Source organism: Apostichopus japonicus, chromosome 17, assembly GCF_037975245.1.
Source record: "Apostichopus japonicus isolate 1M-3 chromosome 17, ASM3797524v1, whole genome shotgun sequence".
NCBI classification, from domain to species: domain Eukaryota; kingdom Metazoa; phylum Echinodermata; class Holothuroidea; order Aspidochirotida; family Stichopodidae; genus Apostichopus; species Apostichopus japonicus.
The window spans coordinates 4,431,796-4,457,500 of NC_092577.1; the positions used below are offsets into that span (position 1 = coordinate 4,431,796).

Below are 25,705 nucleotides of genomic sequence, written 5' to 3' on the forward strand. Positions count from 1 at the left end.
TTTTTTACGTCCTCTTCACTCATTATCGATTCATGGACAGAACTTGATAGTAATTTCTGATAAAATCTTCCTCAGTTGCATCCTATATGTAAACTGAATGTTCCGTTGTTTGCACATATGTCGAAAATGATTTATATCGCTTGAGAAAATAAGCATTATGCAAAAAATTGGCATATTCACGTGTGGTGTTTGTAGAAATCACGCACCTATATGCAAATATATCATAGCTAAGATTGTCCTGTGTCCGTTATATAATTCCATTAAAGAAATGCATACCTGAGACACGGAAGTATTATCCTGTGAGGGTACCGTAATACATTCATGCTTGAAACACATGCAAGTCTTAAATAAACAGAATAGCAAGTCCCAATCATATAGACCTTCCTTACCGGTTTCGAACCTCTGGACATACAATCAGCGTCCATAGCCTATAGTGGTTAGGGTGTCCGCGTACAGAGCGGGAGGCCCGTGGTTCGAATCCCGGTGGAGGCTGAAAGTTTTTTCACTGTTCTTGATTTTCCAACTCATTACGATTTTCATATATATATATATATATATATATATATATATATACGATGTTCCATATATATATATATATATATATATATATATAGTAAATAAACATACATAAGTGCCGTAATAAAGGCGAAAATAGAGCGCCCACATTACAATACGTGGTACACACAGCGAAATCCATGTGCATGTTCCGGATCAAGGTAATGGTTTTATTCTCCAATAGTTATATATATGAAACGAATTTTCTGAAAATTATTGCAAACTACATCTAGATCAAGTAACGTTAAATACACAAGTGATGTTTAATATGTTGAATGTCAAAAATGGAATGTAGCTATATCATTACGCTGTTGACATGGAACTGAATCAAATTAAAAATTAAATACTGCCGCATTTTGAAGAGTGTCAGACTTTCAAACCTTTTAAAATGATAACTCGTATTAAATTTGTAGTTGATGTGGGTCTCTGAAAAATATAGCAAAAATGTGTTAGTGATTACTGTCAAAAAGGCGTGATATACTGAATAACATGTAAATATCAAATGCTATTGTCACTGTGACACACTTCACATTGTTTAATTGTTTATTGTAAGATTCCAGCTACTATATGATCACTGAGTCAAAGCATGGTTAAATGATCGACAAACTGCTATATTCAGTTTCCTCCGACTTTAACATAAGTTCACGAGATCGTCAACAAGTTTTAGCAGCGGCAGTTCACGGCTTCCATACATATTTGAATTTAACTGCCTATTGTTGCTGGACCGTAGAATTCGGAAATATCAATGTTGGATGCTAACTACGGAGCTACAGAAGCGTAGAAAGGACATTGTACCGTGGAGGTTTTTACCTCCATGATTGTACTAACAAATTTATGAACTAGTAGAACGTAATGATAATATAATAATTGCAGTTTCCATGAACTGATATGTGAAAAGAATCGCTTTGCCTTGAAGACTTTTCGAAGACAAGACAAACAAAAAAACAAAAAAACTATGGCTTGGAGGATTCACACTGAGTACATAGCATCGTACAATTTTTTTCACTTGAAATCAAATCGAGTTTTCCCTTTGCTGTTTGCGCCAAGTTAGCTTCCGAGAACCCGCGACGTTTAAATGAGCATTTACAATAATTAGGGTACTTTAATTAGACCTCCTTTAACACTATATTGGGGACCCGATGCAACCATGTGGTGCACCCCACCCACTCGCCCCCCCCCCCCTCGTCAGGTTCCCCATTGTGTGGTAAACTTAACTGTTAATGCAAAGAATCGTTATCCGTTAATTTTAATTGGAAAGTTAGGTGATCGTATAACACATTGACATCTCATGGATACAACATTTGCCCCTAAACTGATCCAGAATGGTCGTAGAATTCATCTAATATTACAGATGAGTCATATTTTTGATATTTGTGGATGTCTCCTTCTATCCAACTATATGTACCCCCTCCGAGTTTAGTCCTGAAATAGAAATTAAAATATAATTAGCCGGTTCCTTTGTAATGCCGTTTTTGCTGCTTTAGAAATGGTCGGGTCCAGAATAGCTATTTAGAGGATTTATTTAAAAACGGGGATAGTGGTCGGTGGGGGGGGGGGGCACAAGCCTCGGAACTGGGATATCGAACAATCGGTGCTCAATGTCAGGCTTCAAAAACCTCGGCTTAACTTTGTCGGTCATAGCGGCGCAAATCCATATTTGAGATTTAAGTAATTTTTGCTTAAATTTTGTGCGAAACTTTTTCCAACCTCCAACCTCCTACCCCATGCCCCCCTGCCCCCTTCCCCCTCCCCCCGTTTCAAATGCTCCTCTTACGATTCCCATTGTCCATATCCTTTTTCATAGATTAGTCGAGATAGATTTCAACAGTCCGTTTTTTGCTCTGCCGATTTCTCTCAATATGCCGTCAAGTGATATTCGAAGAAGTATACTCAAGGCCTATATCATGCACGTAAAGCGATGAAACGCACAAATACCCACCGCAATATATGTACGAAACAGAGAAGTATACTGCTTACTTACTATAAATATCATTTCCAGATAAGCAAGTGAAATTTCCGGTCACATCACAATGATAAAGTTTACTGTCTGTCACTTTGCAGTTCACTGGTTGGCTACGCCAGTTGGTTAGTAACAATAACGTATTCAGTATAGTTAATTACGTCACAGCCTGGGCTTACTAGAAAGCGGGGAATTTGAAATCAGTAAAAGGCGGTATCACAAGTAGCAACACGTTGGTTTGATTCACACCGCACTTGATCCTCAATCGAGTTCTACATTGCAAAGAGCATTCAAAATGGACGATTCCGGCTTCCGTGGCTTATTGCAGAAGTAACAGAAAGCTCCGTGGAAGCAAGGTTGCCAGTTTATACAAGTACACTTTCAATTCGATCCGTCGCTAGTTTTTAATGATGTTCCGCAGGAAAATGTCATACGTGTATTGGAAAAAGACTTGAAAAAAAAAAACATTAGAAGCAGCGACAGTTGGAACTACCGCGGCAGTATGCACATGTTGTGACAGAAAGCTCGGTGCAAACATTTGAAGGAAGAATTAAAGGCACTCCGAGCACTACATGATCTGAGAAGGAACAACTTCTTTCGAAAAAAACGAAAACGAAGTTCTCTGTGCCACTGGATTGTTCGGTACGTAACACTAGGCCAAGACTTATCAATGTTATTTTCAATCACTAAAAGTCACCGTTATATAAACCCTAGACCTGTACAGGCATTCGTTCCTTTAAAAACGATAAATTAAAAGAGTTAAAATATGACAGTGAGAGAAATAATACAATAACCTCCTTTTAGATATCTGTAAAAAGTTTCATGCACAATTTGCCAGGGTATAGCCTACTGTTATTGATACATTCACGTTCTAACCTTGTGATGGTGAACGTCACCTGACCACGTACCCCCTACCTCCCCCCAACCCTTAAACAAATGTGCTTTGTAAACCGTTGAAACATACAGTGGCGTAGGAAGGTACATTTGAGTGGGGGGGGGGGGCTGAAGACTGATGGCCGGCCCGGGGGAGGGGTCTAAGGGAAGTTTTTGCATTTCCAGGTGGCCTCAGATGCAATTTGGTGCAATAAATCACACTTCAACACCCACTCCATTTTGTAAACTTAATTTTGTATTTTCACCTGGCCTTAGATGCAATTTGGTGCTCCAAATGAGATTTTTTTTTCTCATTTGGAAAGGAAAAAGGGGTTTTCTGACTTGCGAAGCGGGGGGGGGGGGGTGAATGATACTTCCGCCCCTCCACATTTTTCACTGGGGGGCTGGAGATATTGACAGTTGGAGCTAGTATATTTTTCAACAAAAGTAAACTATGCCAACTGATCTTTATATATGTCTTGTAAGTGTGCCTCATGATTATTCAGTATGTGAGGTCATGCCCTCTGTTTGGATATTCCTGCATGTGGCATTGAGAGTTCCAGGGACCTCACTTGCATTCCAGATCTGAGTAGAGTCAGTTGTGACTAGATAGCTTATACCTTATACCTGTATATACACCTACTGTAATACTATACCTGTAACTTGTGCCAGGGTGTGGCAGCCTGTGCAATATATCCACACTGTGTGACTTTGTCACTGATTTGCGTTTGAATAAGAGTAGAGGATACCAAAGAGGTACGTTTTAATTATTGCGGTTTATAGAGAATTTATATATATTTTGTAGAATCTATTTGAGTTGCGTCTTTGAGGTTTGCGTTGTATTTTCTCGTATTTATGTGTTACTTGTATGTTTGTGACGATTGCGATTTACTGATTACTTTGTGATAAATTTGTACGTTTATAGACAATTTATATATATATTTTTTGTAGTTTTCACGTAGTTTTTTAAAATAGACGAGTGCGTAATCCAGTAGAAGCCTCAGTGTCCTCCTTACTCTATACATCTACCTCTACACCACCACGGCTACATGTCTAATTCATATATTATTCTTGTGTCTTTGTTTACAGAAACTTCGGTGTAGATTGAGCGCAGTTAAGAACATAGACTGGTCAGAGGAGAGAAAAGACAGACTGTGACGTGGGAAATTCAAATAATAAATTCCCACTCGGGTTCTTTTAACACTTATGAAAAAAAAGATGAAATGTAACAGTATGCTTATAAATAACGAAAATTTATTATTGTACACTACAATTCACATAAGCTGCTTTGCTAGATTAACTGTCTTTTACATAACAAAATCTTAACGTTTACTGGTGCCCTTCTTTTACTCAACAGAAAATGTTTCTTTTAACTAACGAAGTCGGGTTTTTTCTCCATGACAATTCTCTTATTAACTAATCTGTCGTTAGTCGATATCTCTTTTAAATAATGCTTTCTTGCGTATAACCATATATGATGTTATCGCCCAATATACAGACGGAGGGAGGGCCTCAACGTTGGCTGCTATACGCACGGATCTTCCGTCTCGTGGCTCCTCTCTAAATTAAACAGGCTCTGACTTAACGTTCCCAGTATCCTAACAACAAAACGGAGCACTGAGTTTCGTCTCCCAGGAAATGGTACAGTGAAATGATTTAGACAGCCTCTGAGTCACGGCATGGGGCAGGTGTCTCCATTTGGTCGGTGAAGGGTACTCTCAAACAAATATCAATACACAAGTATACGGTCTACCCAGACAAAATTATAGCCTCTCCCGGTAATATATACCCTAGGCCTGTCTCCACGACATATATACTATACTGTGATCGACGCCCTATTTGCTAACGCCTAAAACCGCCGTCTGCTCTACCTAGATGCTCAGAGTGAAGTGAAGTTTCTAAACCTCGTGTTCCATTTCATTTGCTCATTCCACCTGGAAGCAATGCTTGCAATTAGGGGCATGTGTTTCAAATATTCCTCCTTTGTAAGAGACCTTTTGTTTTATTTAGCGCGCCTCGCTCCCTAACAATACGTTTTGGCATTTACTCTTGAATACGCTACAAACACCTTGCATATTATGCTAATTAGTCTATGACCAGTGGAAATAACCCTATACGTGTCATTTTAACCGTCACACAGACTGTACAGTGATGTCAACTGATTATATGTCATCCGAGGAATCTGACATGGAGAGCGAACGAGCTAGGGTACCGTAGTGCAGGAGTTCACTTGGGAGTCGGAAAGACTGAACAAAATTAGGCTGGACTCATTCTATAAGGACGTTCTCCTTAGCGAAAAGTCCAGAAAAAAAGGACACCCGCCTTTAGGAAAGGAGACGTATCTTAAAAATGCGTACCGACTGACGCCTCAACTTGGGCTGTTAATTAGGCTGAACAATAATAATGAAGGTATGACCCCCCCCCCTCCAAATGGTGAAATGGTCATTGTTTGATGTGCCGGATTAAGCTTGTGGGAGGCCCGTGGCAAACAGTTTATTGGAGCCCCCATAGAGATACATTGGCACCGGATAACGCCGGATGTATAGCTCACAAAAGACATCTATTTGCCCACGATGGTTATGATACGTACATTAAAACATCACATAAAAACAGTCATTGATCAACAGTGTAAAGACTGCATATCGAAGTCCATTTCGTTTGACTTCTTTGAACTTTTTGTACCATATACAACATAGAATAATAAAACGTTATAACAATATTTCTTTGAATTTTTTACCCAACGTTTAAACTCGTGCCCCTGTTGCACGTGGATAATCCTGTCCTGAGCGTTTGTTGATTAATGAGGCACCAGGAACAAACAGCAAACGCCGTTGTTTCGGATACAAACAAGTTGCAGTTGACGATTTTGTATAATATAGAAGAGTTTTCTCTAATTTAACATTTGGTGTAATATAATTACATGATACCTTTAAAACGAAATCCTGTCAGAGATAAATGCAACAAGGAAGAAAGAATATGCCCATAATAATAGATGTCAGATTAATTATTATTTTCTTGTAAGTCTTTTGCTTTAATGGAAGCCTTTTTTTATAAATTTCCCTTCACAGCTAATATATTCCATCAAGGGATTAAATGTTAAGGATTAAGTTATCCTTAAAATATTTTCAGGAAACAAAAGCCAAGAAAAAAGCATGATTCTATTAATTGTTAATGAATCATTAAGTAAATCATATTTTAAAATAAGACATAGAGCATAGGCCTAATAACTTGTCCTCGAAATGTTGTTGTACTTGTACGTTTGTCTTTCATTATTCATGCATGGTAAATTCCAGACTTTCAGGGTAAAGAATTTAGAGATCTTGTTTGGGCTATCATTGAATTTTATATCAAAATATATGTTAATTACAATAAAACTTAAAGCAGCAACAAAATATTAAGCGTGCTACGAAATGAGGCAGGAAGTGGTGTTCTGTGTCAAGTTCGTTCCACATAAAAGAGGCTGGTACCGTTTCCGGGCCTGGGTGGGGGGGGGGTCGAGGGGCCGATAACCATCATGGAAGAAGTGCCTAGGCGTTTATATCATCTGAGGATAAACACACCGAATTTTAAACATAAATTTGTGTGGTTCAATTTAACTGCTGATATGTTAAGTTACTTCAAGTGGGTAGCTGGTTTTCAGAGGTTTTTATTTGCAAACTAGTAACTAAAAATAGAAACATTCCATATTTACTTGTTTTTTCCTTCTTTCACCTGGCATTAAAATCGTTGCATGTGTATATAATTGCCACAATGTAAGTAAAGTCATATTTGGGCATCAAATTACATTCTCCGGACAATAATGCATGTTTTGAAAATTGATAAGGAAAATGGCTTCTCGAGGTTCAAACTTTGTATTCAAAAAGCTAAATATTCAACACCATAATGTAAAGCAATATTGAGTTGCATTTAGATGTATTTACACATCAGAAGTGGTCTTTCGTTCATTTACATAGTTTTTGTATAAGTGTAAAAATAACAAATAAACGTTTACGATGCGATGTGAAGTGCAAATATATAAATAAAAAGGTGGAAAATCAAACGAGTGTGATTTTATGTTTATTATTTTTAATTTTCTTTAAATCAAATGTAATATTTGATAGAGGTGGTCCGTGTATTTCTCAGCCTAATCAACCCGATTAAGACTCCCTAAACGTGGCGAATAAGCCCAGCCCCTGTATTGGTCGTAAGGAATGTGTTTACGATGAGCACGTTTCTCCGTATATATTGGTGTAATCATGGCGTTTACGATGATCAATGCGAGAAGTTTACTGCTAGATTCAAACGTAAACTCCAGATTAACGGTCATGTTTAAGGTAGCGAATCTGTTGTAATTGTGACCGGAAACGTAAAGATTACCATTCCCTGAAACCGCACGATTAAGTAAGCTTCACCGTATTTGGATGACACTTGGCGTTTACGGTCAACGCGTATTCGGTAAATAAGTCATCGCGAACGCGGAAAACTCACGCGTTTAAGTTGGGTCGTAAGCTAACCTTAATCACTAGTTTCAGGAATGGAAACGTAACGGAAACAGGCATGGAACTCGGAATTTACGTCGAAATTACAGACCGAAAACGGCGATTTAAACGCGTGTTTTTTTCCCGTGTGAGTAGTGCGTTCGATGAGGAATATTTAACCAAAATAACCCAAAAGATCTTAATTCGATTAAAAGACCTAACGAATAAACTAAAAGAGCAATCGACACAGCAACGTATTCTATTTAAAGTCAACCAGACATGGCTCATTATTATCATTGCAAAGAAAAAATGCCGGTACTATAGGGCTTCCGTGGTTTTCATATGGGAGTGTGTATCCCAGTGCGTTGCTTCTGGTTTTAATCCCATTGCTGTTTTGTATACAATTATTGTAACCAGTGTACCAATAATAACATACAACTGCGACGCCGTGTCTTTTAAATGTTAACTATGGCGTACCTTGAACCATTGGATTACATTGTTTTAATCATATTCCTGATGTTTTCTGCCGGGGTCGGTGTCTACCACGCCGTACGGGGAGACCGCCAGCGCTCTGCAAATCAATACCTACTCGCGAACCGTTACATGCACCCGATACCAGTGGCTATTTCTGTCATCGTGAGCGTCCTATACTCTCTTAAAACACCATCGAATATACAAATTACAATGTTTTTACAGATTTTTACGTGCAATCTGAGAAATTGCAGGCTTGAGACCCATATTTTAAGGCTAGGTATTCGCAGCATAAAACACTCGGGAAGTGCCGTTTCCGGCCATCTGGGGGGTTTGAAAAACCCAAAATTTTCTTGTACGCTCCGCGCCAACTGATGGTGGCGCTCCGCTTAGATAGTCTCCACACATTAGCCCCCCCCCCCAATAATTTTCCCGTTCCGCCGCGCCTGACTGCAGTCGTTTGGACAGATGTCTTTCAGGTGAGAATAAATTTCCTATTACACAAGTGAGACACGGACCCATGACTATCATGTTTAGCTACTTCGACAGATACAATTGTTGTTGTTGTGAAGAACAATTCATCCAAGCAGCTATGCAAAGTCTTGCTCCTCTTTGGAGAAATCCTTCCCATCCCATCTGAAATCTTTGATTTGCTCTTGGTTTTTCTTGTCATATTTTCAAGGTAAAATGTTAACATGTGGATAGAGACTGACACCAATGTCATCATCGTGCCAAGAGCTTCAATATGTGTTTGTAAAACCCACCTCTAGTGTCGAAAATAAACAGGACGGTGTCGTGTGGGTCGAACAACAGCCAAGTCACATACCAAGTCACATGATCACTATAGGTGGCTTCTTTAAGGTTTTTCCCCCTTACAACGGATATACCTTTGTGACAGATGTCCATAAAATCTTTACTCAATGTTGATAACTACTGCTAAGTAAAATCTCCATGTTTTGCTCCAGGGTGTATCGCTTTATTTGGCTCCTGTGGGTTTTAGTTTCACTGTTATTGAATTTGGGAACTTGTGGAAAGACGATTCCAAAGGTTACCGTACTACAGGTAGTGTTTGCGTGAGAACATAATGTCAAACTGTGAATTGTTTGACTTCTAAGATTAAAGTAGCTGTATATATTAATCAAGGTGAAACAATTACATTAGGTTGCTATTTCCTGGAAAACATTTGGCAAAAGTAAAATGAATGAGTACATCGTAAAAAATCAGCAGAATTTCTGATATGAACATTAAAAAATCATTTTATCGACTAGAGCAAAACCATATTTTAAGATACAAGTTGCATTTTGGATAGACAATGACGTTATCAATTCATATATAGGTAACACATTTTGATGATACATCAAATCGAAGTTTGTAATGACAAGCTATATCGCCATCATGACAACACAGAAAATTTTCTGTGGTGCACTAAGGGAGGGCTTATAGACCGAAACTTAAATATTTATATATATGTATATATATATATATATATATATATATATATATATATATATATATATATATAGAGAGAGAGATATATATATATATATATATACATTCAATCAACCACATAATATGTCTTGTTACGGGACACACAGGTTTTGAGATGGAGTTTCAACTAACAAGATGGAATATTTGTCTATTCTAAGTGACTGTAATATCGTCTGCCCAGGGAATATCCCATTAAACACGTATCGTACTATGCTAACACAGGTAAAGGTAAATGCAGCCTCCATATAAAAACTCAAGCCAACAGTGCAATTGACCGGTGTGATACCCAACACACTTAACAGAGAGAATTGTAAAAATTTATTAGGCCTTAACAACCAATCTATCAGTCCTGCGCTTAACCTGTAGGAATAAAGATTGTTCATTTTAGATAGATAAAAGTCCGCGTCCCCTGTACAATAGTACTAACATTCAGAGGCTATATACATAAACCCATCAAGATGAAGCTACATTCATCCGGGAGTAACGTGTTGACTACCTCGCCCCCCCCCCACCCCGAGGTACCTCAAACCCACGAGATCTTATATCAAAGTTCCAAAAATGTCTCCTCACTAGTCTTTCTCTCATTTTTCCACTGGTGATTTTATGTAAGTATTAATTTCTTGACATGTTCAAGTTTATCTGTAAATTCGACGTCACCCCTGTTGTATTTGTCCGGGTCGGGAGGGTGGATGTGAGGGGTGGGGATAAGGGGCAAAGGGGACGATCGAAATAAACACAACGGAAATGTGATTGAATTGAACAATGTTTAAGAAGCATTCAAAGATGATAAGAGGTTAGTCACACGCTCTGTGTTTATGGAACAGAAAATGTGTTTGCTCATCGCCTGTTGAAAAACTACGGAGGCTTTAAAGTGACTTTGAGATATTGAGGTAAGCAGATAAATATCTCAATAACAAAACTCAAATGGGGATTTATGGCCTGAAATGACATATTTAAAATGTGTTACAAAATTGTCAAAGACAAATGTTGTTGAACGTTATTCAAGGGTGCTCCATTGTTTATACAAAGTTAAAAGAAAATATCTTTGGGATTTATAAAACGAAATATTAACATAAAGGGATACACCGATAAGTACACGTGATCATGAATTTAACCTTTAAAGCAGCATTCAGTTGATTAACTCCTTATGTCCCAATTTCCATGTCATATCATTGTTCCTTGGGGAAAATATTTACACATTGTAATTACTTAACGGGCAGTGGACGCCCCTCCCCCATTGGAAAACTTTTTTTGTGTTAGAGCTAGGGCATTGGGCGAAAGCTTTCTATTCTTTAGCTGGTGGTATTAAATGCTCGTAATTCTCTGAATTTGAGTGTTGGAGGGGAACCCCCCCCAGGGGGGGGTTCCCCTCCAAAAGGGGAGGGGGTGTAAGGGGAGGGGTACACCCCTCCCCTTACACCCCTCCCCCAGGCCGGCCATCAGTTTTCAGCCCCCCCCCCCACTCAAAAGTACCTTCCTACGCCACTGAAAACACTTGTTGAAAAAAGATAACATTTGAGCAGTTTCTTGAAAATATGAATAGTCTGAGCATCCTTGATGTGATTTGGAAGAGTGGTCCATTCTTTTGGTCTATAGCAGGAGAGTGAGCAATCTGGCAAATGACACAGCACGTGTTCTGGGCACGATCAAATGAGGAGAAGATGTATATGATCTAATTAGCATGTATGCGTGGTGCACGGTTGCAGCTGTAGTAGGTCAGATATGTAAGCTGGCGACTGTTTATGGTGAGCTTTGTACGCAAGAAGAAGAACTTTGAATTTAATGCGCTGTTGTATGGGGAGCCAGTGCAGAGCAACGAGTTCTAATGTTATAGAGTCATACTTCGTACGCTTGACAATGAAGCGAGCAGAGGTGCGTTGGACATTCATTGAAATAATAAAAACCCTTACATTTATGCCTCGTCACGAAGTAGAAGTCACCCTCTATAAAAAAAAAATAAAATAAAGAGAGACAAAAAGAAAAAGAAAAAAAAGACAATTACAAACGTTTTGAATGCTTTTCGATGAACTTCATTAAAGGTATTTTAAAGCTACCGAACATCAAGTGATAATTAGAGTAAATAACTACACAAGTTTAACATAAATGGAAATGTGCACAGCAAATCAAATAAATCGATGGAACTTTAATGATCCCACCACAATAAACCGCTTATAAACGCAATAAACACCACAGTATAACTTAACACTACACTAATCAGCAAAACGAACGAAGAAAAAAATAACTTAAGAGAACTGACTGTCGTACGCTAACTGGCTTCAAAATGGCGGCTTTACATATCTCCTTTAGATTACATAGTTCTTGTGTTGTTTTCTTGTTTTCTGCTCTCTACGGAGTTGATCATGAACTTCGAGGAATCAGCCAGCGAACTGCGGACGAATATCTCTTATAGCGAATCGTAGTATGCATCCTATACCGGTCGCCATATCCGTGGTCGTTAGCGTGTTATCAGCTGTAACTTACCTATAGGCACGCCGGCCGAGGTCTATACAGTCATTGACCGCAGTTTTGGGTGATAGGTATAAACAAAATCATGGTACTCTACATTGTAGCCTTCGCTCTTTTGTCCCTTGTTCTATCATGGAGCTCTGTTATAGCTCCATGGTTCCATCGACTTCAAGTGACCAGTATCTACGAATATCTGGACATGAGATTCGGTAAGGCTGTCTGTCATGTATGGAACGCGAAAAGGACCACAATATATGATGATGTTAATGATAGTTTAGTTTAGTAGAAAAAAGGATCAGGAGGGACACTTAAGTCCCCATCAAGGACCCTATAGAGAGAGGGGGAAAAAATTGAAGACACAAACACTCAGACCCGATTACAATGCTTAAAGTGCTTGTCCAAAGCATTCTTAAACCCATTGACACTACTTGCAAGTACAACTTTCTCAGGCAAACCATTCCACTCATTCGCAGCCCTATTAGAAAAAAAGTTATGCCGAATATTAATCCTACTATGCGACTTTTGGAGTTTAAGACAATGACCTCTAGTACGACTACTGTTAGCAAACAAGAAAAAGTCGGTAAAGGATAAATTGTCAAAACCATACACAATCTTGAAAACCTGGATCAAGTCCCCACGTAACCGATTGCTAGGTCATCCAGGTGAAACGTGTATTAAGCAGTACCCTGGTAACATGAGATTCTCAGCTGTTCGAGGGAACATGTACGTGTGTAGGCCTGCTCAGAATACTATGAGGGTGCATATATATATGTCAGGGTTCTGCCCAGGGTGGAATGAGTGCCGGCAGGCTATCTAAGCGGAGCGCCACCATCAGTTGGCGCGGAGCGTACAAGAAAATTTTGGGTTTTGGAAACCCTCCAGATGGCCGGAAACGGCCCTTCCCGAGTATTCTGAGCCACATGAAGATAGCTTTAAAATGAGATCTCATGTCTGGAATTTTTCATAATTAATGAAAAAAGTTAGGACAAATATCTGGAGCACCAGAGTACAGACCAGCCGGTGGTGCCTATTAAGTATACTAGAAAGCAATAGCAATGCACCGTGCACGTGGCTGACTAGTTCGTGTAGCCGTCACGTATAGTCACTACGAGGCGGAGTGCGCTGGTCGTGCCTAATGCAATATGATGTAAATTCACCCGCTACGAAGGTTAACGGCCGTATGTGTACTAGCTAGCTGGATAGTGCCTGTGTCTCGCGCGATAAAAATAGATATAAATGAAACTATCAAAAGTACGATCGGGAGTTGGAAACGGAAAACAGTCATTGGTCTGGAATGCGGAACTCTGGTAATTTTTACTAAGTATGACACTGTGATGTGTTGGATATTTTGAAATTTGAACAGTTATGAACTGGATTTCCCCTAGTCTCAAACAGATTGTTTCTGTACGTTCGACCCTCCGGCTATGGAGCTGTTTCTTGGAGTTCCTATCGAAAATAAGTGCCGGTCGGAAAAGTCACTCAGGCAGATTGTGGCGGTCGGTAATTCAGCGTGCTGGTCGGGCCCGACCGGCGCCGACCGGCAGCGGCAGAACCCTGATATGTACTATATCAATACCGTGATAAAGATAAAGACGGTTTATTTGAAAAGACCGCACTGCGTTTATGGTAGGCGAGAATTGAAGCTAAAAAAGAGCCGTACATTCACGATGATGCATAAATGTAGGCATGAAAATATTCTTATCCCTGGCATTTGGTGGGGGGGGGGGGATATGGTGTATTACATCCCCTCCACCCATTTTCATGGGGGGATATATCCCACTCCCCCCCCCCCCCAGGATCGCCGCCCATGGCGTCTTCACCAAGCAAGAACGATTTGAAAAGCAACAATTATATATATTATGTTATGTTAATGTGTGTACTTACGACAATCACTTTCGTCTCCTCCCGAGGGACAGTCCCACTTGTAATCGCATACGTCATCAGTTGCAATAATTACGTCATCAAAACATGAGAATTGCGCATGTGCAACTGTATAAAAAAAAGCGAAAGGACAATTCATAGATGAAACTAAATATTTTTTTACATTGAAGTTGAATGGAACTTCATTACACACGTCATCCGTGGGTTGGGAAATACTGGTATGTAGTTATACCTGACTACATCAAATAAACCACTGCTGACTAAAACTGTGATAATTTCAATAAAGACCTGCTCGCAACCGGTATCAGCTTGTTTCATGCGGTTCGTGTAGTAAGTTTCGAAAATTCGGGCAAGGTTTCAAAATTCTTTTCTGTCCCCCTCCCCCCCCCCCCCCATTGGGACGGTCCTGTAGTATGGCTGTAGTATGCCTATATGGTAAACCCGCTGTACTAATCGGCCAAATAAATAGGCAAGATGTTCATTACATAGCTTGTTCGATCTGGCCGATTATTTAGGCAGGCAAATTGGCCAGTAATACTTGGTGAATCTGGTCATCAAACATTACACATTGACGTATTTTACCGATAATTTACATATGTCACGGTCGCGGAGTTTCGAATCTTTCCTGTTGTGGCCAACGTTGGGAGCCCCTGTGCGTTAGATGATATCTTATGATGCCCTTAACAATATTTGCCACTTACCCGTCTACTTTATTGAGACCCATTTGTGATTAATATAGACCTAAAATTAATATAACAGTGGGGTTTCCCTATATAACAATAATGTAGGTGTTAACAGCCTAACGTGGAATTGTATACCAGGAAGTGGGGTCTACCAATTACCTTATTGAAGCAAACAAACAAAATACGTAAGTACTTACCGATGTAGCAGAAACATGCCCAAGTTATCAACACCAGTAGAGAGTAAGTGCAGCATACCATTCCTGCAGGCAATTATAAATACACAGTGCTTCAAAATGGATAGGACAATTTACATGGCGTAACACAAGCTTAACTATATAGGCCTTTAGTCTTATATTTTAAACTATACAAACTGTGTTGACATAGTTCCAAGGACACAGGTTCACCAGAACCAGTCGAGTCATTTTCGCAGTGAACTAAATACTGAATGACTAACACATTTGGGCTGCGTAAGTTCCCATAGCAACGCACCAAAACGGAGGACCTAAGCTTATATTGTCAACGGGCCGCTATGTGTAAAGCATACCGCAAAGATACGTGTATAGAAGTAATACATATATTATAAGATCGATGGGGCATAGGGGGCATAAATTGCAACCGGCCTATAGTAATCCAACTGGCGACAGTGGGTCTTTTGTAAGGCAGTGCGACTGTTTGAATAGTGAAAATTTGGGTGAGTGGGCTTGACAAGGTAACCATCAGTCAAGTTTTGTTCAACTACCCTATACCACTACTGTCCGAACGAACAGCTCCTATGCCACCTTCTCCGATCATAGAAAAAATGATATTCATACTGCTCGTACTGTCAGTACAAGTGGTTCGAAGCATGATATGAAAGTACAGTTTTAATCATAAGATTGTCACCCGAACTTGATGACAAAGCACATATTCAACGCATCGAGTCAAACGTTTTCAATCTCCCGGATGTTTTTTTATATATTTTTTTATGACATATCTATATTTACATGATATAGTTTTCTTTTTCTTTGAGAAAGAACCATAAAAAAAACTAGGGTCCATGGGAAATTGACCTTATCACATAGTAATGAGATTGTATGATATACCTGATTTAGCAATAAAAAGGGATGTGTTCGGCAGACAGCGTATTTACTTGTTAGTTTATGTTCATCATAAACGTGTTAACGTGTAAACGTATTATCATAAACGTGTTAAGTTGTAATCCATAAGCCCTTGCGGGTGTCTTCCACATATAAGGTCGCTTAAGCGTCGTTAAAATAGCTGCTGATTATTATTTTTATTATCATTATTAGCTGTAGAATTTATCATGAATTGCAAAATGAAGGCCACTTCTCATTTACGTATTATTACTTTCAATACACCGGTTACGTGTTAACATATATTATATGTCTTTACAGTCTGAAGTTCATATTGATAAATTACCACCCGACTGTTATAAAAATCAAATGTGTATGAATACCATATTTTTATTTTACAAGTCAAAGTAAAATCAAGACTAATGGAGTATAGTAAATTGAAGGGGGGAGTTATTGACCGTGTGCCTATTGATCTGAGTGGTACGTCGATAGCACAACCTGACAGGTTTATAAAACAAAGTTTCCTATATAACATGTCAGGAGAGTTAGCTCCTGTATGTAATTTCACCCGAACCGATTGTACAGTTGCCTATAATTGCGTTTTCGACTTGAATATATTGCGCATTAATGCAGCATTTACACTAGGCCACGTTGTCCACGATTCCCACAATTTGAGAGAATCGTGAGGAGCGTGGGAGGTCGTGTGACAGAATCGTGGTGGTCTTGAGGGAACTTGGTTGAATCGTGATGATCGTCATGAACGTGACAAAATTTTTGACAGTCAAAAATTTCCCCACGATTGTCCCGATCTGAGACCAAACCGTGAAAGCGCGTGAAAGAACGTGGGAATCGTAGTACAGCTGAACTGAGCGTAACAGAGCGAAACAGACCTTGGTGCACTATCGCAGGGGATCTTGCTGGATTTTGAAACACGATATCCTCAAATTTCACTACGATCCACTACGTGAGGAACACGCTCTACTACGATTCGTCAAGATGCTTTGAGATATGGAACGCGAAAAGGACCACAACATATGATGATGTTTATGATGATCTAATTTTATACGTTCATGTACTAAAAACTTACGATCATGTACTGAACATATACGATGATGTACTAAATAACTAAGATGTACATCAAAACATATACGATGATGTACTAAAAAACTAAGATCTACATCAAAACATCCGATGACGTACTAAAAACGTAAGATGTACATCAAAACATATACGATCATGTACTGAAAACTTGTGATGATGATGAAAAAGCGGAAGTTACAGAAAAGTGGCGTATGAATATCCAGTTTTGTCGTTTGAATACGCGTATTAATATTCATATATGGGGCGGTGCTTATATTGGATGAATACACGGGGTCGCTATTATTTTGCTCCTTGGTACGAAGGTTAGTCGCAACGTACGTAGTCATATACTTTCGTCGAAATAATAATACATGTTATGTTAGGGATAGCCTAGATTAAGTATGTGTACAGGCCTGCCTTACTTAGCCTACGCGAGATTTTTAAAATAAAACAATATACTACTAGTACTACTAGCTATAAGAAATGGATTCCCAAGATGCTACAGAAAAACGTTACATTTTTTATTTACATGATTTAACGTTACTTCTCATTATCGATGAGAGAAACTGAGAACGATCCTCTGCCTCCACTATTATTACTACAGTGTCTAGTTTAGCCTAGGCCAGTAGTAGGGCCTATACTAAGTATGTAGTACTAAAATAGGGTACTGAGCCTACTATTTACTAGCACTACCAAGGCCAGTAAGGCTAAACGCTCTAACTTTTCTTACTCTTTCTTCAGTCATAGTCTTATCAAATTGCAACAAGTCTATGTTCTTGATACAGTGCTAACTAACGTTCACGCATAGATACTTTACACTAGACTTTACAAGGCATGGGCTATGAATGATGGCAGTGATTTCGTATGCTGTAGCCTAAATCATGAGGCCTATGTTCCGGCGGTTCCCGTTAGTTTTCTGCCCTAAATAACGTTAGTTTCCTCCCCGAAAAACGTTTCTTACCTCCTAAATCATGGGGAGGAAATTATCATTTTTCCAGGGAGGAAGTTGATGAAAGCATATTGGCTAGGCTATGTGGAAAGAATAAATTTACTAGGCCTAGGTCCTAAGTGCAATAACTGTAGAAATTTTTTTTCTTTCTACCTTTACCACAAATATCTCTTCCCATACAGCCTAGCCAATTTGCCTCCCTTGAAAAGTGTTTCTTTCATTGAAATCGTTATTTTCTCTCCTAAATCTAAAATTACAGTTACTTCAGTACCTAACTCTTTCTACGTAGCCTAGCCAAATGTCTTCTTGCTTGAGTTCCTCCCCTGAGAAACATTACTTTCCTCCCTGATAGTTTATTTTTGTGATTCTACTTTCAGGTTTACAAGAAATTCTCAAAGTCTGCAGGCAGATGGACCTGTGTTCCTGTTATGGAAAAGAATAGTAACAAGCACATTCCGCAACTGATGAAGGACATATTTAGACGGAGGCTTGATGATGTCAATTCTCAACTAGGAGGTGTTGTTCTTGCCGAGGATGACCCAAGGCACATCTCTGGTACAATTCGCCCGAGCCAACCTCCATCAGCTTCTTTTATAGCATCTTGCAAGTCATCAGAGCAGGATGGGACCAAGCTCTACTTTGTAATGAGTCTAATCTATTAGTCTTCCTTGCATCAGCAAGTGATATCATTTTTTTTTTGGTGGGGGGGGGGGGATGGAAATGTTGCACAGCTTGTTGCAAGCCATCAGAGCAGGATGGGGCCTAGTTCTACTTTGTAATAAGTCAAATCTATGAATCTTCCTCGCTTCAGCAAGTAACATTATTTGGGGGTGGGGGGGGGGTAGGTTGGAGTGATTGAAACCTGCATGTCTCCTACAACTTTGCAGTAATTTAAAAAGAAGAAGGGTGGGGGGGGGTCTTCTTTTCTCAAAGTCATCAGTCATGCCAATTGATATAAAACATAATGCATGTACTAGTTTGGAATCAGATTTGGACTCGAAGAATTATTCCTTGTTTTAAATTTTTCTTGTTGTAAAGATCAGCAGACTTAATCTAAGCACATTCATCAATAAAAAAGGAGCAGTAAATTTAACTTGTTATGTGTATTGAAGCTTATTAATGTCCATGTTTCAGAATAAATTAGTACATTAAATTGGCAGATTTTGCAGATTGAAGCAAGAACAGCAGTGAAAGAAACTGTGTGTTTATTCAAAGCTCTGAACGGTTAAGTCAAAGAACACAGACAAATAGAGAAAACCATGATTACGTCTTTCACAAAAAGAAAATGTAATATTAATAACATGTCTAAAATCTTACTTATCTTAGATCATAGTGGAAACAACTGATCAAGAAATACAGAACTGAATTACAAGTGAATGATAAAGTCAAGGAAATAGAGGCTATCTTTGACCCAAGATAACTTTGACCTATGGAAAACAATAGCAATCAAATACTCTCCAAGTTCTACTTATTAAAATGTAACACAGTAAACCAACTTCTCTTCTTGAGATATGGCATTAGCACTAATGGCCGTAAGCATAACAATGGGATTATCTACCCACTGAGTGTTATCAACATTTGCCATGAAACCAACTTTCACTTCTTGGGATATAAACAATTGTCCTCAAAATGACCTTCATGATTAACCTACTCACCAAGGGCCACCTATATAGCAAGTTTGAAGTTCAACCAACTTTCACTTCTTGATATTGTTTATAAGGTTTCAAGAGTTGAACATTTGTTGACCTAAAATGACCTTTTACCTCCATGAAAAACAATAGGGTTCATCTACTTACCAAGTGCTATCTACATAACAAGTTGGATGTCCAACCAACTAACACTTTTTGAGATACTGTTTTTACACAGATTTCAAATGTTGACCTCAAATAACCTTTGAACTCGATGAAAAACAATAAGGATCAATTAGGAACAATTAAGACTACATATACCAAGTTTGAATTCAAGCAACTTTTACTTCTTGAGATGTTGTGTGTACATATATCAAAAAAGAGTGCCGGATGGGTTTCAAGCAGTTGCATTACCAGTTGTCGAGGCTGTTGAACATCTACATTACCAACCATTGCCTAAGAAGAAAATTGAAGAAAAGAGAGTATCATTTATTTTGTTTAAGTTACAATATCATTGCTTTTGATGATAGACAGCACTGATTGATTGTGTCGCTTTGGGTGTTTAATATACATGTGATATAAGAAGATAGACTTAAAATATATTGTTTGAAAACTACACCAAGTACTACGAAGTGCTCTGTTTTTCAAAACTTGCTTTCAGGCAAACTGTGTTTTCCTTCCAAAAAGGATTAGCAAATATAACCCTTTGATAATTGATGTCACTGTAAAATAACTATTTTCAGTATCACAATCAAGCCAGCTACATATGTTGCTAGTATTCTATGATTGAGCAGGCCATTCTGTTATTACACCAGGCGCGTATCCAGGGGGCGTTGGGGGGGCGCCCCCCCCCCCTGGTAAAAAAAATGGAGAGAAAAAAAAGAGAAGAAGAAGGGAAAAGGAGGGGAAAAAAGAGGAGGAAGAAGAGGAAGGAAGGGAAAAGAAAAATAAGAAAGAGAAAAAGGAGGGAACAGAAGAGAACTCATAAAAGTGTGCTATGAAAGCAACTGTGGCTGGTCTTGAACTCGACCGAGTCGTCGGGAAACATAACGCATTTTGGTATTAGCCCAGGATCTATATGCAAACTGCGCACTAGACATAATTTATGTCCTTCGATGCAACACTGTCATGCAGAGATAAAATGTTGTACAACGCGAACTGAATGCTAATCGTTACCCCACCCCTAGAACCGTAACTCATACGATGAATCTAAAAATAAAAAATAAAAATTTCGCATGCGATTTGAGAATTGAGCACATTTCCTATGAATATCGTGTAGCGGATCCAAAGGTGTATCATCGCCGGCGGGGGGGGGGGGGGGGGTGGCGGACGCACACATCACTTCTTGAGATTGTTCCCACCTGCATGAAAACACGCGCCCCACAACCGTACGCCCACCCCTCTAATCGCTTCCCGATGAGTTACGAAACCAGACCCATCGTATACAAAAGTATACTTGGAGTATTTGTCCCCTGATATATTATCCAAGTCTGATATGTGCCCATGCACCAAAAAATTAACTGTGTCTGATATTTCGAAATTTCCCTGACCAACATTCCTAACACATTCTTCCCTCTTCTCGTGCAATTTTGACCGGTCTGTAGGGGTTAAAGGAGGTTTTTCTGTATTGGCTGTCCATAGGTGAAATTTTGTGCAACATTGGTATGTTTTGAAGTGAATTTATTTCACAAGAAGTGTGAATTTTCAAATTCTGAACGAATAATGGGCTTAAAACCTTGAAAAGTAGGGCTGACGAGTATTGTGGGCAGCGACGTAGAATCACCTACAAAAGCAATGATCCACAGGAGATGCAATGAGGTCGAACATGATGTGTGACTGGTGAAAATCTTCAAGAAGGTTATGGATGGATAAATAATATTGGGAAAATACTTGGTTTACTCAGGCAAAAGTGAACATCTAGTTGGTCATGTTCAAGCCCGATATGTGCCATTTCCGGTGATCTGGGGGGTGTCAAAACCAGAAATTTTCTTGTACGCTGCTCGCCAACCGATGGTGGCGCTCCGCTTAGATAGTCATTCGCGCCCCCGGGTTATAAAATCCTGGATACGCTCCTGTACACTGAGTTTATTGTTTAAAGAATTACCAGCTGTTACGTACTTTGCACCAAATCCCACAATTATGCATATTGAAACGTACCCTCATATTTCCCATTCGCTCCTGTTGGTGTTCTTCTACCTGCCTCCTAGCTGCAGCTGCTGTTAGCCGGGTTGTCCGGGTTTGTCTGGTGTTACCTGAGCTAACCTCTCCGTCCTCTACTTTTGCCAGCCCTCCATGGTGTTTCCTCACCAGATGGTTGCTAAGAAGGTAGCAAAAGGTTACAAATTATAAACGTGTCTTTGGATCAGCTGTTAAAATTTATTGCTGTGTAAAAGAAAGTTGGCCTGACGTTTCGATCCTAGCAGGATCTTCTTCAGAGGCTAAATGACAAGTTACAGTAACAGAGGGGACAAAAACACGCACAGAATATAGACAGGTTAATGAGCACGGTGAACACAATGGGATGGATGAAAGGGGATTATAAGTAGAAAGCAACAGGAGAAGAGGAGAGGAAGGAGATAAACTGTGGAGGGACAAAGAGAGGATTAAAGGCACAGGGTAAGGAATAAACTGGAGAGGGACAAAGACAGAAAGGTGTGAAGAAAAATGGAGGGGAAGAGAGCTGTGAGAAGAAGAGTGAAAGGGGGGGGGAGGGAGGTTCCCTACTCCTTCTCCCCTTTCTCCCTCCCCCCCCCCTTTCACTCTTCTTCTCACAGCTCTCTTCCCCTCCATTTTTCTTCACACCTTTCTGTCTTTGTCCCTCTCCAGTTTATTCCTTACCCTGTGCCTTTAATCCTCTCTTTGTCCCTCCACAGTTTATCTCCTTCCTCTCCTCTTCTCCTGTTGCTTTCTACTTATAATCCCCTTTCATCCATCCCATTGTGTTCACCGTGCTCATTAACCTGTCTATATTCTGTGCGTGTTTTTGTCCCCTCTGTTACTGTAACTTGTCATTTAGCCTCTGAAGAAGATCCTGCTAGGATCGAAACGTCAGGCCAACTTTCTTTTACACATTCTATTACACAGGCTCTCTAGTGGATAAGCAGTTTGCTAACAGTTTCATTTTATTTTAAAATTTATTGCTCTCATTTACTGGTGACATATGACTACATATGCTATATATCACTTTCATGGAATGGTTGTACACTTTACTATAACATTTATAGAACAGCAGACATTGCATGTTGCCCTAGGTTTCAGTTTCCCGACCTGTTAGATCCTCCCCTGAAAATGTTAGTTTCCTCTCCTAAAAACGTTACTTTCCTCCCCAACATCAAGGTAGTAAAGTATGGCATTCAGGTTAGGAAACTAATATGCTTGTTGAATGAAACTTTAAAAAAAAGGTTACTTACTACACTCACACATAATCATAAAAATCGCCTAAATCATCAATTGCAATTACTACAGTTTTGCAAAGCACTTGCTACAAAGCACTACCTAAATCTCCACATGTCCTAGCCAGTATGCCTTATTGCATTCCCTTATGGGAAACGTTACTTTGCTCTCCTGAAAAACGTTATTTTCTCCCATGTTGTTAGAGGAGGAAGCTAACGTTTTTCAAGGGAGGAAACTAACGGATCCGGGAACTAACGGCCTCCATTGCGCTACACTCATAGCTACATTGCTTTTAGTGCACAATTCACAGCGTGTTCACAACGTTATTCAGGCCTAACCAGTGTAAGTCACTCACTAACAGGTTTGATTGTACTACAGTAACTATCCTATGTAACACCGAGTAGAGTGATACAATATCGTCCTAGAGAATGTTACGTACCGATCGAGTTCTTGCTGGTTCAATGACTTTCTCTCTTATGTATCCTTGCTACAAAGCAGGTTTTATTTTCACGGAGCGACGAATTTTCTTGGGTTTTTAGGGCATCTTATGCAATGAGATTTGCCGTAACTGTCCCTTCGCGCAATACGTACATCTCCTCAGCTGATTTTTGTTCACTGTTTACCTTGCTATTCAAAGTACCTTTTCCGTTATACATATCCACAAGGTTCCTTGATTGGGAGGAGTCTATCGAAGTCAAAGTTTCAAAATACGAAAACCAGTAAATGTCATATTTTTGCACTTTTCGGGAATAGTTTGAGTTGAAACTTTACCGTAAGCTTAGTTTACGTCATTGGTATAGTATCCTAGTATTTGTGGGAAAAAGAATATGTGTGAGAGCATGAGAGGGGGTGAAAGAGCTAGCAGGGGATCAAATTTGCTGTAGGGAAATGGACAATATTCAAATGTTAACGGTGTCAGGAACAATTCAACTATATGTATAAATGTGCAAGATTCTTCAATTTAATTTGTTTTATGATGGAAGGGGGGGGGGTAGAGGAAGGAAGGGAGAAAGACTAAAAGTTCATGAAACAATTCCAGAGTATCATAGATCTGTGCCAGAGAAGGAATGAAGGAAGGAGTACAATGTGTCACAGAATTATTGCATTCCACATCAATTGGACTAAACCCAAAGAATTGTGCGTTCTTGAGGGTGAGGGAAGGACAGTATGTGTGCTTAGTAAACAGGTGGCTCATCACATAGAAAACTGTACAAAGATGATTACACATATGACAACACACATATGACAACACACATAGGACAACACCCACAGTTCACATTGAACCATTGAGGGATGTACTCTGAACCGTTGAGAGATGTAACACTCAACAGTTGAGAGATGTAAGACTCAACAGTTGAGAGATGCAACACTCAACAGTTGAGGGATGTAAAACTGAACCGTTACATGATCGTATAAAATTAGATCATCATTAACATCATCATATGTTGTGGTCCTTTTCGCGTTCCATATTGAGAAGCGTGAGTAATTTATTCACGCTCTGTTACGATCTGCTGCGGTCGCCGCGTTTGGCTCCCACGATCTGACACGTTAGGTTAGGTCCCCGCACGGTTCCGATTTTGCATATGAAAGGACCCCCACGCTCTCCAAGATTCATTGCCATTTGAGCGCTTCACACGAAAACATCTGACCTTTGAGACCAGCTATAGCCTAGTTTCTTTTATTTGTCTTGTGTTTTAGGACCCAGGTTGTGTTAAGAAGTTGAGAATGGTGCCCCAACTGGTTCCTTCTTTCTGCACTTAACCACCGTCTCACCCACCACCTTCTAGGTCTTCTCCTTGGCCTCCTCAGCCTTCCACTCTTTTCCACCCTGCTCCGTTCTGCCTCTTCTTCTTGCCGCTGCCTTCTTTTTTTAGCGACAATATAAGCATAAACCAGAATTGCCAATTCAATATCTTCTTCATCTCTTGGAAGCATGCTTCCTCATTGTTTCTCTGGAACGAATGAGAGAGTGGCCCCGGCCTCCTCTTTATACCCCAATCGGGATTCAAGCGTGGTAATTTTAGTCAAATCGTGTGCATAAATCTTAGGAGATCTTAACAGAACTTGATGAACCTGAGGGACCTCAACAGAACTTAGCAGAACGTGGCAGAACGCGAGAGCTTATCGTGGTGATCGTAAGATAACTTGAGGGAACGTAATGAAAATCGTCGCAGGCCTTGACCGGAAGGCACTGGTTTCCTAGCAAAGCGTTATAAATCGTAACAAAACGTTTGAAAGCGTCAGAAAGCGTGGAAAAAGAAAAAAAACATTAATATATCGTGGAGCTCCACGCTTTTTGAAAAATCGTGGCGATCGTGGGAATCGTGGTCTAGTGTAAATGCAGCATAATATGCATCTGTGTTATAACATGATAACACGTGTTATGCTAGAGGCACATTTTATTGCGGCCTGTGTTAAAAAATATATAAAAATATAAAAAAAAATAAAAAATAAAAATTGTATTTTATATAAAAAAAATATATATATATACATATATATAAAAAAAAATATATATATAATACCACTTCGATTTACTGTATTGTATCTTTAACATATCTAGCTCTCGCATGCTCCCAAAACATAACACGTGTTAGTGTGTTATAGCACCCTGGCATATAAATGCATAATATGCTACACGTTAAGAACAAATATAAGCTCACACCTTTTCGGCTTGGGTGGTAATTTTGTCTTCATATAGAGATTAGACTGTATAAATATCATGGCACTGCAATGAATGTGCAGCATTTT

The 25,705-nt window shown here is 39.4% G+C and overlaps 2 long non-coding RNA genes across 2 annotated transcripts; both read right to left on the reverse strand.

The window, feature by feature from the left end:
• Positions 1-11,914: 11,914 nt before the first annotated feature.
• LOC139984348 (uncharacterized) lies at positions 11,915-15,215 on the reverse strand. The gene is made up of 3 exons (XR_011799054.1): positions 15,032-15,215; positions 14,155-14,259; positions 11,915-12,598 (listed from the first exon to the last, which is right to left on the reverse strand). It is a non-coding gene; the product is annotated as an uncharacterized lncRNA (long non-coding RNA).
• Positions 15,216-18,953: 3,738 nt separating this feature from the next.
• Positions 18,954-23,693, reverse strand: LOC139984343 (uncharacterized). Its single transcript, XR_011799048.1, has 3 exons — positions 23,397-23,693; positions 21,722-21,881; positions 18,954-20,020 (listed from the first exon to the last, which is right to left on the reverse strand). It is a non-coding gene; the product is annotated as an uncharacterized lncRNA (long non-coding RNA).
• Positions 23,694-25,705: the final 2,012 nt, after the last annotated feature.